Source organism: Balaenoptera physalus (genome assembly GCF_965194825.1).
Source record: "Balaenoptera physalus genome assembly, chromosome: 12".
NCBI lineage: Eukaryota > Metazoa > Chordata > Mammalia > Artiodactyla > Balaenopteridae > Balaenoptera > Balaenoptera physalus.
In genome coordinates, this window is record NC_138897.1 from 83,379,212 (window position 1) to 83,398,328 (window position 19,117).

Here is a 19,117-nt window from a genome sequence, read left to right on the forward strand (position 1 = left end):
ATGGCTGCATATTCTTTGGCATTCCTTCCATTGAGAGGTGAGAGTATATGTCTCCTCTCCTTGAATCAAGAGAGAGTAGTGGTATGATATTGCTTTGACCAACAGATTATGGTGCAAGTGATGCTTCCGCTTCTTGTCTCTTGGAACATTCATCTGGGGGCAAACCAACTACCCTATAATGAGTCCAGCGACTCTACACCACCATGTTGTAAGGAAGCCCAAGCCAAATGAAGAGGTTCTGGAGGATGAGATGCCATATAAAGAAGGATAAGTGCATGGGAGTAAAAACAGACATCTTGGAAGTGGATCCCCAGCTAACTGCATGTGGATCCTAGTTGAACTGCCCAGCTGAACCTTTCTCAAATTCTTGACTTACAAAATCATGTGCAAAATGAGATGGCTGTTTTAAACTAAATTCTGGAGTTCTTCATCATGCAGCATAAGTAATTGGATCAAATCTAAGACCATTGACTGAGTTCTGGCCACACCATTTATTAGCTCTGTGACCTGGGTCTCCATTGCCTCACCTGTAAGGTGGGGATAATTTCCAGTTTGTACAAGACGAAATTGAGGCTCTGAAAGGCTTAGTAACGTACTGGAAGCCACACAGCTAGTAAGAAGATCGGGAAGAGCCCTCATGTGCCCAGCTCCAAAGCATGGCTAATAATATGTCTCCATTTCTTCCCATTCACACTAGCTTTGAAATCTATGCCTCAATTTCTCCATCTGTAAAACAGGGATGCTAATAATACCTTCTTTATAAAGTGTATTAAAAAACATGTAAAGTGCTTAGTTTAGTGCCTGGCACACAGTAAACAACCAGTAAACATTCACGGCTATTATTATTTTATTATCTTCCCTGCCGAGGCTGGCAGCGAACATCCATTCTGTGCCTGCTTGCTTTTTCCAGGTCTCTAACTTGTGGGAAACCTCATCAGGAGGGCATGTTTAACTGAACAATCCAGAGCACTACCTTTTAATATTTAATGAATTCCTGAGACTCTTGGAGAGCAATGTGAGACATATCCTGTAAAAATCTCTTAGTGTTAATAAAATACCACCCAACAGGTTGGCCATTACCAGCAATAAGTTTTCAAGCAGGTCAAATAACTCCTTGCAATGATTTGTGTGTCTCCCTTTTCTGCCCACCTTTCTTCATTTTTAGGGAAACGTATGTTATTTCTCCGTTTAAGGTGTTGGACCTTGGGCTGTCTTCCCTCCCAATTCCAACCAGTGATTTCAAACACTAACGAGGTGACTCTGTTCCCTGCTCATCCATCACAGATGTGTGAACTCCAAGCGCCAAATAATAGCTGAGAAATTCAAAGATGGCTGCCAAAAAAGAGACCTTTTCAAAAGGAGCTCTCTTACCTTTTCTGGGATTCAAGGGAGGCAGGAGGGGAGGGAGCAAAGTGCTCTTTCCTGATGGGAGGAGAGAAGGGAATTCATGTTTCCCTGGTGGTTAATACATGCCGGGACCTGTGGTAGGTGTCTTTCCATGCATCCCTTATAAAATCTTCATGATAAGACAGAATGGCTTTATGAGCTCATTTGCCAAATGGAAAAATAGAGGTTCAGAGAGGTGAAGCTCCTTGCCTAAGGTCACACAGCTAGGCAAGGGTAATGTCAAGATTGGAACCTGGGTCTTTAAGATCCTGAAGCCTCCAGTGGTCATTAACTAGAGGTGCTCTTCAGAATCACCTGGGGAGCATTTTTGGTATTTGTGTGTCCGAGCTTTCTCTGCCTCCTCCCCTTCTTCTTCTCTATCTCCCTGATTTCTTTCCCTCCCCTTTCTTCTTTCCTTTCACATATCATTTATTCATCACATTGCATTAACTGAAGTCCTACTATGTGCCCATGTTAGTATACTGGCAAGGTCCTTTGGTCGAAAACTACATAAATCAATTTCGGCTAGCTTAGGAAAAATAAAAGAAAGACATTTATTAAGATGACATGGAGATATCTCAGGATGTCAACATACAGCTGGACAACGAAGATTCAAGAAAGGAAGGGAAAAGGGCAGCTCTGGGGTCTTCAGTAGGGGAGGTTTCATGGGCCTTCACCCTACCGTGCTGCCATTGACATGCCTTGTGTCTCACCTTACCAGTTACTAGTTTCCAAGAAAGACTCTGATTGGTGACTGCCCCTGGACCAATCAGCTATGATCAGATGAGCAGGGTCATGTGATGCATCACTTAGGGTATATCTGGAAGTAAGGCAAGATGTTTTCCCCAAGGAGAGAATTACCTGGAGCCTGGCATTCACCTCAAAAGGTGCCCACAGTCATACACTGGGCTGCTGGAATTGAAATGAAAGTCTGCCTTCAGGCTGATGAGTATCTGGCATAAAGGTAGCCACAAGGTTGGGTCTTAAGCAGCCATGGTCACTCTTCATTCATTCAAGCATAAGCATATGCAGTCCCCAAAATGCAAGCTCCTTGAAGTCCATGAATATGACTCTGGCTCAAGACTGTTACTGCTGGGCCTGGTTCAGAGCCTGCAGCATAGTTGGTACTTGTACTAGTCAAAGCGTTCTAGGTTCTTCTGCACTAATGCACTTATCCCTTAACCTCTGTATCTTAAATTAACAAATATTCATTTCTCACACACATTTCCTGTCCAGTGCAGTCACTCAGGAATCCATACAGTCACTCAGGGATCCATACGGTCAGGGATCCAAGTTGAAGGAGGTTCACCATGTGGAGTTCATTGGTTTCTGCAGCAGGGCAAGATAAACTATGGAGTATTATCTAGGGAATTTTCCTTGCAGTGACATATATCACTTCTCTTAATATTTCTTTGGTCACAACTAATCATATGACTCTTCCTGACTGCAAAGAGGCTGGGAAGTATAGACTCCTAAAGGAACACCAGCCACCAATGATAATAGTAATATCTGCCACAGTAGTCAACTAATATATGCTCAATAAAAGACTAAAAATATCTGATATTTTTGAGCCTTTACCATGCCCCACACATTGTGCTAAATGCGTGACTTATCGACTATCTCCTTGAATTCTCACAGCACCCTATGAGTTGGCATGATTATGGTTCCTATTTTACAGATGAGCAATTGGAGGCACAGAGAAACTAAGGCAATTGCCCAAGTTTACACAGATAGAAGTAGAGGGACGAGGCTTCAAACCCAGGCTCTCAGACCCTGGAGCCTGCCCTCTCAATAGCAAGATACCCATTCTAACTACTCGGTAGGCACGTTGGCTAGTCACTGTAGTGCAAGGCAGAATGTTGCAAGTATGAAAGAGGCCAGAGAAGCAAGGGCTAAGAAGAATGGAGTTGTTTTTTTTTTTCCCAAGGAGGATGGTCATGGAATAAATTGGGGGGATAGTCAAGGTCTTTGAGCTGGATCTTGAGTTATTACAGGAAGAACTCATCAAGCAGATAAATGTGGGAAGTACATCTAGTCTGAGAATGTCCACTCCACCAGGTCAAGGCTTTGCCATGTTCACTGCTGCATCCCCCGTGCCTAGGCAGTGTCTGTCTAATACAGAGACAGAACTCTGGCAATACAGAGCCTGAACGTAGTACCTGCTCATCAAACACTTGCTCTCAGTGAGCCATGAATGAAATGAAATGAGCCATGATACAGTGTAAGCTCTTCCCTGATCCAGGCTGCAACTGTCCGCAAGAGAAGGGGGAGCTCAAGCCATGACTAAGAAGGGGGCAAGAAGATGTCTTTCTGGAAGAGGTGCAGTTTGCAAGAATGGTGATCCCAGATTCCTGGGCTGGTGTCTTTCTGAGAAAACTGTGAGCTGGAAGAAAGCAAGTCAGACAGTCCCCGGTGGCATCCTGCTCTGAAGGTACAGGGTTTGGGAAGCACCTAGGTGTTTCTGATCATGAATGAGCTGCGGGTCTGCCCCGTCAGTGTTCTCCTGTTTGGGAGACAAGAACAGATGAACGGAATGCGGAGGATGGACGTGAGCAAATGTCACACTTGCAAAGCAGTTGCTGGAGGGTCACTGAGATGGGAGCCTGGAACTTTATCTCAGTTAAATCCCACTAAGTTTTCCCAGATTAGAAAGGAGACTTTCTTTTCTTTAGAGGCTTGTTTTATTAAAGTTTGCCTTCTCTGCTCGTGACATTCTACAATAATGGTAATAAAAAAGGGAGTAGTGGTGACTATCTCCTGTCCTCTTTTTTAATAAGGGAATTTTACAACATCCTTTTAAAATATGATCTGGTAATTGGGTCACTGGTCTTTGAGATTCTTCCCAGGAAAATCTGTTGTTTTCATGTTGGTGTCTTTGTGCACAATCCTCGTTTGGCAGGTCTCTTACAGATGATGTAACAGATAACAAATGTGTTTAAAGCCCACGCACATCATCTTTCGAGCCTGATTTCTCAGACTCACAAACGTTTTGGACCTGTGGTCCTTAAGGATCTGCTTCCAGTTGGGGCACACCCAATAGCGCACGAACTGGACACCAAACTTTTGTTTAAACTCTTCTTTTTTTTTTTTTGTCCGAAAGTTCCCTCTTTCTATCCCTACACATGTTGCCTGGCAAAATCATTACTTCCCTTTCATGTGTGACTCAGCTGCCATCTCCTCTGAGCAGGTGCTTAACGAAAAGTGAGGTGACAGAACCGAGAACCTTGAACCCAAGCTCTTTCCATCACTCCACATTGCAAAGGAGTAAGAGAGAGTGAGGCAGAAACTTGACTGTGGTTTTCTCATGATGTCACCTAACAGTATGGAGGCCTAAGTGCCAGGCACTGTTCTAAGTGCTTTGTGTAGATGAGTCTAGTTAGCTTGGGGTGACCAGATAGCCAGGTGACTCAGGATATTTATGCTCAATGTACCAGAGCAATTATTTATAGTGTCACCTTTCCCTCTCAAAATTTTCCTGGTTTACAAGAGAAATTGCAGATTCCCCTGATTTATTGCTCACAATAGCTTTGTGAGGCAGATGCTATTATTAGTCCCATGTTACAAGAGTGAAAACTAGGACTCAGAGGAGTGAAGTGACTAGCCTGAAGTCACACAGCTAGGAAGAGGTAAAACTCGAATTTGAATTCTGACAGATTGAATCCCTATCATGAAAGGGAGAATACTCTTTATCTCCAAGAATTAAAGAAGAGACAGTGATGTGTCATTATAAGCTGGGAAACATTTGGACACCCCGAATGGCTTTATAGAAGTCAGGGTGGGATTTGATCCTTTCATCCATTCATTTAACATGTATTTATTGAGTGTGAGTGTGTGCCAGCATGCAGGTGCAGGGTGCAGGGTCGTGAGTCTACACAGACACACACACGCACTTGCACACACACACACCCTCTCTGCCCTTAGAGAGTATGAAGCCTGGAGGGGAAAACAGATGAGAGACCACGCTGATTACCACCAACAGAGCTTTCTCCTATACTTCCATTTTACTCAAAAACAGAGGCCCAAACTGGCCTCTTTCTGGGCAAATCCAAGATATTTGGGAGCTTACAGAATAATTTTTTTAATAAAAAATTTTTGACAACAGTAAACATCACAGAACTTCACACTTAAAAAAATCAGCCACGTTTTTTATTTCTCTTGAAAAAAATTTGGTGGGTGTGCTAATATCCGGCCCCCCTTCTTCCATGGCAGGGATTGGTTGAAGGAAGTAGCAATTCCCCTCTTTAAACGAGAATTACACTCTAGAGCTTAGCAAAAGCCCCATCTGGGCCACAGGAATCATTCTGTCACCTTCCTGGTACCTAAAGCCATTTGAGTTTACAATTCCTGTTTACATGTAGCTTCTTCCTTAAGTTTTCTTATGGACTCTTTCTTTTTTTTTCTAGGTTTTAAATATACTTATTTACTGAGTTTTCTATTTATCCCTAACCTGTTGAATTCTAGGTATTTCTTTTTTTTTTTTTTTAAATAGCTCTGCTTATGCTGCAACTGCCTTATATGATGCTCAAGGCAGACATTGCTAATCAATCATGACTCTCCTGCCCATTGAGCCTGAAGAGCCTCCATTGCTCATTGCTTTCCCCACACAGCTCCAGGCAGCCACTACTAATCAATCAGGAATGACATATACAATGAAACCCATTTGTTTTACTAACTTAATATCTACTGAAACTCCTTAAAGGCTGAGATGTATATTTTGTTCTTCTTTACTTATCCCCTGTCCCTCGAGGCAGGTCTAATGCTGAGACTTTCCCAGTGCAGTGGGGGAATAAACTGTTCCATGATAGGCCACGTCTGAGCCCATCTGTCTGCCCACAGGGGTCTACTTACTGGGCTTCTGGAAAAGGGGCCAAGTCTTCAGAAGGGAGGAGAAGAGAAAGAAGAAAACAGCTCCAGTTAATTGTCCCTTTCTCCTTTTTTTTTCTCTTTCCCTCTTGCAAAAAGGAGAAAAGAACAATACGAGCCAGCCAAAAGCTCATTAATGCACTTGACCTTCCGAAAGAAAATTAATTCCAACTTCACACCTACCGGCTGTGTTGCTCAGCTTTGTCAAAGCGTTGCCATCATTAGGAGATGACATGGCTGGAGGGCACCAAGAGTCTGCCACCTCCCTACGCTGGGCTGAGTTAGTAGGAGCTGGCAGAAAGCACGCGGAGGCGCCGGCCCTGTCAGCTTTTCACTGTGAATTAAGCTCCCTTCTGTTGGCTCTGGAAATTGTTATCACTGTCGAGCTGCCCTGATGATTCTTACCAGGCTCCCTGACAGTGAAGGCCCGCAGAGGAGTGGCCTTGAGGGTCTTATGTTGGAGGGATGGCAGATTGTGTGTGTGTGTGTGTGTGTGTGTGAGAGAGAGAGAGAGAATATGGGCATCCAAGTGGGTGTGTGTATGTGTGGGTATATGTCTGTGCATATAGGTGTACAAATACACTCAAGTGGGGACCTAAAAGGGTGTGCTTGGGTATCTGTGTCTGTACATTCGGGTGGATATAAATGTCATCCTGTGCATTTGTGGGTATGTGTGCTTTGCCAAGTGTATACATGCCTATACATAAGGGGACACATGTGCATGCATGTTTAGAATGTGTGTGGTCACATATATGTATGTGAACAATGCATGGAGAGTGTATATGCAAGTCTAAGTGTGTAATTGTGAACATGTGTGCACATGTGCACGTGTAACACTGTGCATGTTTCTATGTGGACATGTCCACATTTACGCGTATGTGAGATTGTTTTCAGTGCTACATGATCCCACACAAGTCTCAAGGCATGTTTGAGCAAATCATAGACACCAAACTCCCTCCTCATTTCTTAATGATGCTGATATTTGATATTGAAAAAAGTTAAGGTAATTATTGTGACAAAGGCCAGAACTTTTTGGACTTCTAGACTCTTTATTATTTTGATTTTAAATGATTATTTTGAAGTTTATGAGAGTTGGAAGGAACATGATCTTTTCATTGTTAGGAGCCTAATCTGGCCCCGCTGTACACGTGGGCCATGATACATTATGCACAGAAGTGTGTTTGTGTGTGTGTGTTTGTGTGTGTTTGTGTGTGTGTGTGTGTGAGATGCACATCCGTATTTGCGTGGGTATTCATATGAACAGTAATTGCCTGTGTAGGTAGTTCTCCATGCACATTGGTGAAGTTTCAGTTTAATTTGAAAATACATGCAGAGCTTCATCTGTATCAGGTAGCGTTTTAGGAGCTGGGGAGAGAGGGGAGAGAGAGAGAGGCGGGTAAAACCCCGTTTCTGTCCTCGAGAAGTTTCCTCTTATTGGCCAATTATAAATATTTACCAGTAGATCCTCATGGCTCTATGTGGAGCTGGATTCTGAGGACATGTCCAGGCTCATGAAGAAGCCATTATTGGGCTTCCCTGGTGGCACAGTGGTTACTAATCCGCCTGCCAATGCAGGGAACACGGGTTCGAGCCCTGGTCCGGAAAGATCCCACATGCCACAGAGCAGCTAAGCCTGTGCGCCACAACTACTGAGCCCACGCTCTAGAGCTGCAAGCCACAACTACTGAAGCCCACGTGCCTAGAGCCCGTGTTCCACAGCAAGAGAAGCCACCGCAATGAGAAGCCCACGCACTGCAACGAAGAGTAGCCCCCGCTCGCCACAACTAGAGAAAGCCCACGCACAGCAACAAAGACCCAACGCAGCCAAAAATAAATAAATAAAATAAATAAATTCATTTAAAAAAAGAAGCCATTATTGATTAGTGATGTCTGCCACAGACGTGGGATATGAGGTTTGTAACAGGTATGTCATTTATTTGCCAGAATCAGAATATCACACCCAAGATGGCTCTTTGTAATCCTGGGTTCAACGTCCTCATTTTATAGCTGGATAAACCATGGCAGAAAAGGAAAGGGAGTTGCTTAAGCAGGGCTGAGTTTAGAGTGAAGGAAGTGAGGAACTTAGGTTGCAAAATTTAAGGAGACACTGTCAGATCTGTGCAAATGCCCCCTCACTTGCCTGTCCCTGAGAGTGAATGCCTCCTTAAATTGTGTGCCCTAGCTGTCTGATTTGTTTCACCTTAATCCCAGCCCTGGCTCAGTGTCACATTTAAAAGGATCACCACACACTCTGTTTGGAGACAAAGTTCAGTGACTCTATTTACTAGCGTTTGTCTGATTGAAAGAAATAGAAATCAAATGAAGCTTAAGAAAAATGGGAATGAGGTGTCTCACAGAACCCAAGGGCAGGGGTTTAAGTAGGGTGAAGAAAGGTCTAGAACTTTGACCCTGGAGAGAATTCTATCTCTGTTTCTCACACTTGCTTCCATTATTCTTTCTGGGCTGAATAGCTTTCCCTGCTCCACCAGTTACCAATTCTGTCCATCTGGGAAATTTTCTTGGTTTTCTCGTCTATACAATTATTATTCGTCACTTCCTTACCTCCTTACCTTATAGGGTTTGTAAGGAGTAAGGTACATAAACCATTCAAGTGGTTGACAGAGTAAGTGATATCAATCATCACCATCATCACCACCACCATCACCATCACATTGTCATTGTCTCATCATCGTCACCATCATCACCACCACCATCGCCATCACACTGTCATTGTCTCATCATCATCACCATCATCACCACCACCATCGCCATCACACTGTCATTGTCTCATCATCGTCACCATCATCACCACCACCATCGCCATCACACTGTCATTGTCTCATCATCGTCACCATCATCACCACCACCATCGCCATCACACTGTCATTGTCTCATCATCGTCACCATCATCACCACCACCATCGCCATCACACTGTCATTGTCTCATCATCGTCACCATCATCACCACCACCATTGCCATCACCAGTGTCATTATTATCATCATTGCCATCATTGCAATCATCATCATCTAAATTCCATGGAAAGGCACTCTGAGTTGCCCAGATTGGGCTAATTCTGATCCAGTTAATTACAGCCACATTAAATGTCGACCTTCTGGGATCCAATCCCTGTTGTTTGTTGGCAATTGGTGGTTAAGGGTGTGAGCAAAGCAGACACTCCCAAAGTTCTGGGGTATTCTCTGGTTTGGTTTTGTTGGAACCTCGCTGAGGGCAGCGGAGGGTTCTCTTCTGCTCCATTTGGATCTGTTGTTCAACCCACCCCCTCACCTGTTGAAGACCCCAACAGTGGTTCAATCTGCTCTACAACCATGCCTGCCTAGCCCCAGGTTTTGAGGTTTGAGCCCACTAATTGAGGGCTGCAATTAGTCTACCATTGGTTCTGATCTAGGGGATGCCACTGAGCCCATTGGATCCAGGATAGGTAGGATTTTGTGATGCAGGGGTGGTAGTGGTGAAGGGACAGCAGGATCAGGGAAGGTCTGAAGCTTTGTGTATTGCTGAATCATGATGGTTGTGGGGAGAGGAGAAACCCCAAACCCAATTAGAATGAGAACCCAGGAGGGGAAGATGGCAACAGAATGTGGAAGGGAATCTTTTTCTTTTTAATTAATTTGTATTGGAGTATGGTTGCTTGACAATGTTGTGTTAGCCTCCACTGCACAACAGAATGAAATCAGCCATACACATACAGATATCCCCTCCCTTTTGGACTTCCCTCCCATGTAGGTCACCACAGTGCATTAGGTAGAGTTCCCTGTGCTATACAGTATGTTCCCATCAGTTGTCCATTTTATACATAGTATCAATAATGTATATGTGTCGATCCCAGTCTCCCAATTCCTCCCACCCCACCCCTTTCCCCCTTGGTATCTATACCTTTGTTCTCTACATCTGTGTCAGTACAGTGGCTTTGTCTGATGGCGAAGAAGAAGAAGAAGGAGAAAAAGATGGCGGAGGAGGAGGGGAAGGGGGAGGGGGAGGAAGAGGAAGAAGAGAAAGAGGAGGAAGAGGGGGAGGAGAGCAGTGAACAAAAGAAGCAGTAGCAGCAGCTGATGAGAAAAAAAGATGCAGCTGCTGCCGTGATACATCGAAGAAACTGATAACGATGAAGATGAAGATGTTTCTGAGCCCACCCAGCTTCAGGGGAGCCAAGTTCTCATTAACACAGACTTCTGGAAATGGCCTCCTTCTCCCTCATTATGCTCGAATCTATAACGCACACCTGCCCTCTGGCCCACCCCCCAGCTCCCCCTCCCCTAAGAAGAAAAGAAAGGACCCTGGGGCCCCCAACAATTCCAGAGTTCTGGTTCAAAGGAGAGTGCTCGGGCTTGGAGAGCTGTGCCCTGCGGTGGAAAGGGGGCTGTAAGGGTAGCTGGTAAAACATTTACCTATGTGGCTGGATGGAGGAAATTGCTGATCCCGTATCACCAACCCCTGGAGGTGGGGATGAGGCCCCCATGACACAGGCTTGTCCAGGTGTGGAAAATACGGTCGTGCCTTTGCTTCCGATGCCCATATGAATAGATCTCACTTCTTCTTTTATCCAAGAAAGCCATGGAGATGATAATTAAACTAACTGCCATGTCTTGAGGGATCACAGTTTACTGGGTGCTGTGTTCAGCTTTTACATATTTTTCAATCCTCACATGGGCACCATGAGAAAGTTGTTGTTATTAAATTGAAGCTTATGAAATCACTGACATTCAAATATTGCTAAGGTAGGAGACGGGCATTTTCATACAATTCAACCTATTATTATTATTGTTTTTGTTGTTATTGGAATCGCAGAGAGGTGAAATAACTTAGCCGAAGTTACCCAGCTCCAGTGTTAGGATAAGCTCCTTACCATGATTGGGAAGCTCACATGTTCTGGGTGCTATTATCTCCCGGGTCTCCATTCATAGCTGCTTCCCTCCCTCCGCTTCTCCAAGCCTCAGTTTCCACACGTGTAACTGAAGATATGATAAAGAAACTGCCCTCTGTTAAGCATTAATACGTTCCGGCTCTGTGCTGAGCTTTCTACCCCCGTCACCTGATTTTCTGCTCCCAGCCCCTCTCTGATACAGGAATTACTCAGAGCCGATGCACACGTGGGTCTGAGCTCTGTGTCTGCACCTAGTAGAAGCCCAGCTAATGTTGCCCTTATTCTTGTGACCCCTCTTTCAGGAGCCTCAGCATCAGAACAGGAGGGCAGAGTACACTCTGCGACCAGGAAGTAAAGCACCTTCCTCCTGGCCCAGCGAACGCATGCAAGGCAAGCAGCGGTCCCTCCCGTGGTTCATTCCTAGGAAATCAGAGGCAGACAGGAACACGAGTCTTCCAAATGTCTTATCAGGGAGCATCAACACGTCTCTCTGGCAGATGCGGATGACCCTTCATGGTGGGTGAGTCTGGTGAGATGTTATGCCAGATCCTCTTCCTACAGCACCCGTTGGGGAATGAAAGGAGGGGACAGAAGGAAGCAAACGCTTGTCATGTGCGCATTCGGGTTATTCGGATCACTTTGTTCTACTGCTGGTTCTTTGGTCAAACCATTCATTTGCTAACCATGCATGAACAGGGACTGTTCTAGGTGCATCCAGTAGCTTCTGATCTCACCGATCTTGCACATTTGTGTGTCTTTTAACTCTCTGAAGCCTGCAGCCTGAGACAGTCCCCCTGGCAGCCACTCCACTGGCGGCTGGTCCGGCTCCCTGGGTGCTGTAGGTGCTTAGACACTGACGGCTGAATTAGACTGTGTCACACTAAGGAGAATGGTACTGACCTCTGTGAGTTCATGTCCAGGCTCATCGAAGGCACATTGAAATACTCAGAAAATATTTGTCAGATGGAAGTGAATTGGAGCACAGACGTTCACATTTCTTCCCAAGTCTGGCTGGGGTTTGGGGAGAGGAGAGGTAGGGACTGTTTTTATTTGCTGTCGCTTTGGTTTGATTTTCACCGTATCGACTTCCCTGGAAGGGAAGGGGCCCCTCAGGTGAATGGCGAGGAACCCCAGATCAGGCCTGGCTTATATTCTCATAACTTTCTCATGTTACCAGCTCTGGATACCACCCCACAGGCCGCCTCATTGTGTAAAAGTCTCCCAAACATCCTGGTGGACCCTGCGACCATCCTAAATCCCCCCAGAACAAATCCCCCAGGCATAACAGACAGGCATTCCCTAAAGTGAGTGACCCCCAAGCACACAAAAGGTGCACAAAAGGCAAAAAATAATAGCCTGCCTTCATTCTGCCTGAGGCCTGCGATGCAATGCCATAAAGCATTTGCTTTAGGATATTAAATGCCATTGGTGATGAGAACGTCGTGTAAGATTTGCTTTGCGATGTCTTTCTTCTCAAACTGTCATTAAAAATGAATTATAGGTGAGACCGCGTCTAAGAAACAACACGATTAGAATTGAGGGTTGGGGAGATCGGGTTTCCCGGGCAGTCTTGCCATGCCCTCCCGAGTCCCAGAGATGAAAAGCCTGTGTCAAAGTCAAGTGCGTGTATGCAGAAGGAACACGTGTTCCCTGCTGAGGTGAAAACAATGAAGCCTTGTAGGACATTGTAAACTGCCGGTTTCAAAAGGAGGATTCCAGAGGGCCAGGCTGGGGGACACTCCTTCTGCAGAAGCCCGCGGAAGTGAGGTTTTACCCAAGGCCAGACTGGCCGCTTTCCAAACTGCACTTGAAATGTTGCTGTCAGAGTTTTACATAATAAGGACATAAGGTCTCATCTGTAGTTTATCTTTATTATGTGCCTGGCACTTGTCACAGCAACCCGAGGATTCAAATATTATTGTTATCATTCCTATTTCACAGATGAGAAAACGGAGGCTCAGAGAAGTGAAGTGTCTTACTTATAGTTGCACAGCTGGAGTGAAAGGATTTGAACCCAGGCAGCCATGCTCCAGAGCCCACAGGCTTAACTCACTATGTACACAGAGTCGTAACTTCTAATTTAAAGTGAATCCAAATACCCCTTTTGCTTCACTTTGTCCATATCTCTCTCTCCCCAAAAGTTGCCATTAACTAAGCACCAACTATGGGCCATTCTCCTGGGTGCTTGCTATATGTTATGCCTGATCCTCATTATAACTCTGCCAAATTGGAGGTGTACTTTACTGTATTCAACAAAAAATTGAGACGTAAAGTCACACAGCAAATAAGTAGCTAAGCAGGGAATAAAATCAAGTCAGCCTAATTCCAAAGAAAACCTGCTTGCCATGAGGCCATGTTGTGTAAAACGACTCACAAGCATTGTTTTGGGGTCTGAGAGTAAGCATGCTTCTTATAGATCAGAGTCTCCTGGAAATCACGGAAGGGTTTAGAAGTTCGGGTGGGTTGGGGGATACTCTGGAGTCTGACTACTTTGGGGTCTGGATTGCCTCTGCCTGTTGGACCAAGAAGGTTGAGCTGCTCTGGATAAGCTGGTTGTCGGAGGACAGCATCCACTATTTTATAATTATTGTTGTTATTGTTGTTGTTGCTATGGTATGGTTGCTATGGTATGTTAGAGCAGTTTTCCCTTATAGAAGTCTCCATAAGTGTTTGCTGGAGGAGCTGAATTAATAGAGATGAAGGAAATGTTTGAAACAAGGAAAGAGAAAAAGAGGAGAAAAACAATTCATCCGAAATTGCAAATCAAAGAAATGGCCAGAGACTTGTTTTGTGTCATCTGTATGCTGTTTGTATCAGTCACAATAAGTTTGATTATACTGCAGTAACAAACAGCCCCCACGTTTTAGGAGCATAAATAACAAACATTTATTTTTTGCTCTTCCAACATGTTCATTGTGTTTCTGCCGGTGGGATCAGTGGGGTTCCTTTGCTCGTTTGTTATTACAATAACTTAAGAACTGAGGCAGAGTGCTTATCTCTTCATGTGCTTCCATTGTAACTGAGGCAATGAGAAGAATCTGGGGGAATACTGCGTTGGCTTTTATAGTTTCTACCTGGAAGTGATGTGTGTCACCTCTGCTGACACATAGGCCAAAATGAGTCACATGGCCACTCCCAGCTTCAAGGGGACAAGGCAAGTGCATGTCCATCTTGTTCCCGGGCAGCGGCAGCTCCAGAAATATTTGGTAAATAGCACCAGTGAAAACCACAACGTACACATAGTTTTTAACTATTTGCAAATACCTTGTAACTAAATATTTTATATGAATTTAGAGATCTAAGTTCTCTGCACAGAATTGGAAGATCTGGCAGCACTGACCCACTGGAGGCAAGCAGTGGTGGCCCTTTAGAAGAGGCGTACACTTTCCATTTTGCTGCTGGCCCCACCTGGCCCCCTTCACTCATTTTGGTTAGGTGCCTGGCTCCTGGGAGCATTTGGTGTGCAGACGTCTGGTTTGGAAGGATGAAAGTAGCCGCTCCAAGCTCACTCTGGCATTTTGTTTCCATCACCAGATGCGTTTGTAATCTACTCCCATCCCAGAGATGAATAATGCTAATACCCTAGAAGTGCCTTGTGCAGCCCAGGGATCAGACCCGCTGGCTGTAGCACTCAGGCTTGTTGGCAACAGTGGGATTGCATAAGCCCATGAAGGGAGTATTTAAGGGATTCGTGAAGTTGGGGGAGGGAGTGTGAATCTGCAGGAGGAATTGCAGAGCCCATGCCCCTGGTGAGGGGATGCCCAGGCTAGTGGGAGCTAAGGCAGGCAGCTGTTTCTCCTGGTAATGTCCTGTTTCATTTAAGCTGCCACTGCCCATACAACTACTCTGGGTTCCCAGCATCTCCATATGAAAGAGGGGTGGGAACCCTCCTGTGCAACCAGCAGCTTGGGTTGAGACAACGTTTTGTTCTCAATTGTGACCTAAACCCAGTAGGGTGTAGAAGGACTACAGTGGGAAGGTGTAAGGTTGCATTCAACAAAAGAGAGTGTATCAGTCTGGGGAGGTTAGATTATGTTGCAGTAACAAACAATCCCAGAATCTCAGTGACTGAAAACAACTAGAGATTATTCTCATTCACTATTTTCACTCACTTGACATGCGGATCTTGAATCAACAGGACCCCAGCAATCTTGACTCTACTTACAGTAGCCACTCATGGTAGGATTAATGGATTAGCCACCATCTTCACAATTGTCAGTCTCCATCCTAGAGTGAGAGAGCTCTGGAGGGTGCCACATCAGTAATCAAAAGCTCCTGCCCAAAAGTGACATGTCTCTTCCACCCTTCATATGCCCCACTCAAGTATGGGGGGGGGACAGGAAATGCACAGAAACAGACATACTTGGTGAACAAATTTGTGAATGACCACCGTATTGGGAGAGGAGACTATTGGCTTTTATAAACACTATAAATAAAAAGACGTTATTAGACAAGGGCATCATTATTAGCCACAATTCAATGCATCCATCTTCAAGACCATCTAGCCTCTGTACTTGCTGTTCCCTTTGCCTAGGACACCATTCCTTCTGCTCTTTGACGTGCTTCTTGTCCTCATTCAGGTTAACTGCCATCACCTTGTAGAGGGCTTCCCTGACTACTCTATCTAAATTGACCCCTCTTTGCCCCCTCCCCATTCTATTGTGCACATCAAGGTTGAAAATTTTTCTTCCTAGCCCTCATCACTCTGTGGGCTGATGTTTCCAAAAAATGTATGTGTTTGTATTGATTTCTTGTCTTCGTTCGTTCTCCCACACTAGAATGCAAACACCATCAGAGCAGGCACTGTTGACCTTCACAGCTATATCCCCACCATCTTGGGCAATGACTAGCACATAGTAGGTGCTCGATAAAGCTCTGTGAAATATATTTGAAATAAATACATGCCCCCTAAATATGCATGGATGAACCTATCCATGACTACAACTAGTGTAACGCGTACTTTGCTACTCTCCGCATCCACCTTGCCAGGCAGGCACTAGCATCAATCCCATTCTGCAGAGGAGAAGACTGAAACTCAAAGAAGTAAAATGACTTATGTGAAGCCAGAACTAGAAAATGGCAGAGTCCGTATTTAAACTTGCCGAAGCTTATGCCGTTTCTACTGGGCTCCACTGGCCCTCAAAATGCAGCTATTTATGAAGCCTCCTGGGTGCCAGGCATGGGGCCAAGTGCTAAGGGGAGGAGATACGTTCTAATTCATGGTCTCTGCCTTCTTTTCAACAGAATTCCACTTTACTAGTCTAGGGTCTCAGTGATTCTATTTATTTAATATTTGATTTACAGGTGGTAGTGGGTTAATGGTGACCCTCCAAAAAGATACGTCCACATCCTAACCCTCAGAACCTGTGAGTGTGACTTTATTTGGGAAAAGGGTCTTTATGGATGTAATTAGGTTAAAGATCTCAAGGTGGAATCATCCTGGATTACCCAGGTGGGCCCTAACCCCAAGGACAAGTGTCCTTATACGAGACAGAAGAGAAGAAGACACAGACACAGAGGAAGATGAAACAGAGATTAGAGTTATGTAGCCACGAGCCAAGGAAGCCAGCGGCCACCAGGAGCTGGAGGACGCCAGCAAGCGTTCTCCTCTAGAGCCTTTGGAGGGAATGCAGCCCAGCTGACACCTTGATTTTGGACTTCTGGCCTCCAGACTATGAGCGGATACATTTCTATTGTTTTAAGCCATGAATTTGTGGTAATTTGTTACAGCAGCTACAGGAAACTAATACAGGTTCATATCTCGGACATGACAAAGTTGTATATTTTGGACATTGGATTGTATTCATTAGAAATATCACAGCTCCGGTCCTTTGCCCACCTCCTTAGGTGCCCCTCACCCCATGGTCACTCATGTTCTGGAGTCATGTGCCTCTACCCAAGGCCAGAACCCCATGGTCAAGCAACCTCATAATGCACTTGGTACCTACTATGACAAAGCCCCTTGTAACCTTCCCTGACAGTTTGCACACACTCCTTCCCAAGTGTCTGTCCTCTGTTGGAAGTGTAGCGCTGGACCCACAGTATAAGATGCAAGCAAAGTGCAAGGAACTTAGTAAATGATAACTGCTTCGAATCCCAGCTCTGCCACTCAGAGTCTTGGTTTCCTCGTCTGCAAAATGGGCTCAACCTTAACTTCATAGGGTTGAGATGAGTCTCAAAGGGGCAAGTATATTTAAAGCTCTAAGCAGAGTGCTGGCATTCAGTGCATGCTAGCAATTATTGCTATTATGGGACCAATTTGAGAAATATAATTATTGGAAAGCTACATTAACTCATCCAGCTCAATTTAGTTTAATAAACTCTGCTAAGATGCTGTGGGGATGCATAGCAAGGTAGGATACTGCATGTGCTGTGGAAGAAATGGCTGAGATGTTCATCATAAGATGTAATTATACTGGGTTCAACGGTTCTGCTTAAAAAAGAGCAAGAGCCTTGCCAAAGTACCCAAATGGCCTGTTTGGGGGTAAAATCTGGGTTAGAGTCTAGTTTAGTAAAAAGGAAAAGGCCACATCCTCGACTAAGCCCCGTAAGAAGCATATAGAGAGTAACAGTACTTCCATATTTCTGTTCAACAAACCAGATGGCAAGAAATGTAAAATCAAACCTATTAGGAGAAGACAGAAGAAACACATTTAAATGACTGTTTTCACCTACGTGCAGCATGACATTGATAAAAATGCAAACTATAGTCGTTAAAAGGAGGATCTTTCACCAAGAGATGTCTTTGGTTACACGGTTCAACATTCTTCTTTTGGTCCAACACTAGAAGAAAGTCCATGTGACATGTTAGTGTCTTGATCAGTCTTTGAAAATTAATGGCCGAATCAAAGGCTGTCAAAAGGCCCTCTTCTCCTCTTAGCCTTTGAAAGAAATATATTAATTTGCACATCACGTTGTTTCCCGGCATTCCGGCTGCCATCTGCTATTCTCCCGCAGAAAAAGAATTCTCCAGAATGCCCACAAGTGTGAGCGTCACTGTCATTTCTCATTGGGTTTTGTTTGTTTCGGGCATTACATGTCCAGGCTGTGTAATATGGATTCAGTGCCTTCTCATTAATAAACCCAGCCTTTAGCATGTGGCAGCTTCAATTCTCGCCATCCTCGGCACTATTCAAAGATGCTTTCCACTCTTCGGATTGGTTCACATCGACCCTCCAACCTCATTAACCTGAATCCTGTCTCTCTTCTCCCCAGGGGGAGGAGAAGCATGCCAGCCCTTCATCTTCCCCCATTCCTCTTCCTCTCCACAGTCTGGGACAAACTCTCTCTGGAGAAATCCTCTTGTGTCGGGCATTGCAATCGCAATCACCGGTTTCCTCAAGCAGAATTCTGCCTGAGATGATGGGGGTGTGTTTTTCATTTGAAATGAGTCCACATCTGGGACTCACTTAACTTGATTTGGGAAGTCCTGTGTTTCTGATCCAAAAAAACAAAACAAAATTTTTTGTGAAAATAAGCCTGATTTTTTTTTTTTCCCCTTTTCGGTGTGGATTGATTTGTCTTCCATTAGATTTAGCTTAGAAGGAAGAAAAGAAGAGAGGAAGAGACAGAGAGAACAATGAACACTGAATCCACTTGGCTTCAGGACCGCCTTCCCTTGCTAGCTGATGAGGCCTTAACGTCTGCGGACTGATTGAATTATCCACTTCCATTGAAAGGGAGAAGGCAAGGATGGAATCCTCTTCCTGATTGCTGTCCCTTTGGGTTTCCTGCCCAGAAAAAAATGGTGCAGGATGAAGGGAAGGCTATTAGAAACCACAAAGAAGCAAAATCAACTTGTGTATTGGCTGGCCTGAATTACCAGGGTATATACTCGGAACTTTATTCCATAGTAACTGCAGAGCCCTGGAGGATATCTGGATATAGAAAATATGCAATGAGCGCCACCCCAACTCATCTATTTACTAGGATATATAGACGATTCACCCAGTATGAGAAAATCCAAGTGTAAGAATCAGATGTA

General features: G+C 44.7%; 1 long non-coding RNA gene across 1 annotated transcript in view; it reads left to right on the plus strand.

The window, feature by feature from the left end:
- Positions 1–19,117, plus strand: part of LOC309639537 — a 220,481-nt gene that overhangs the window by 62,034 nt on the left and 139,330 nt on the right. Inside the window, exon 2 of the long non-coding RNA XR_014251716.1 lies at positions 11,436–11,653. This is a non-coding gene — a long non-coding RNA (uncharacterized lncRNA). The remainder of the gene's footprint in view (positions 1–11,435; positions 11,654–19,117) is intronic.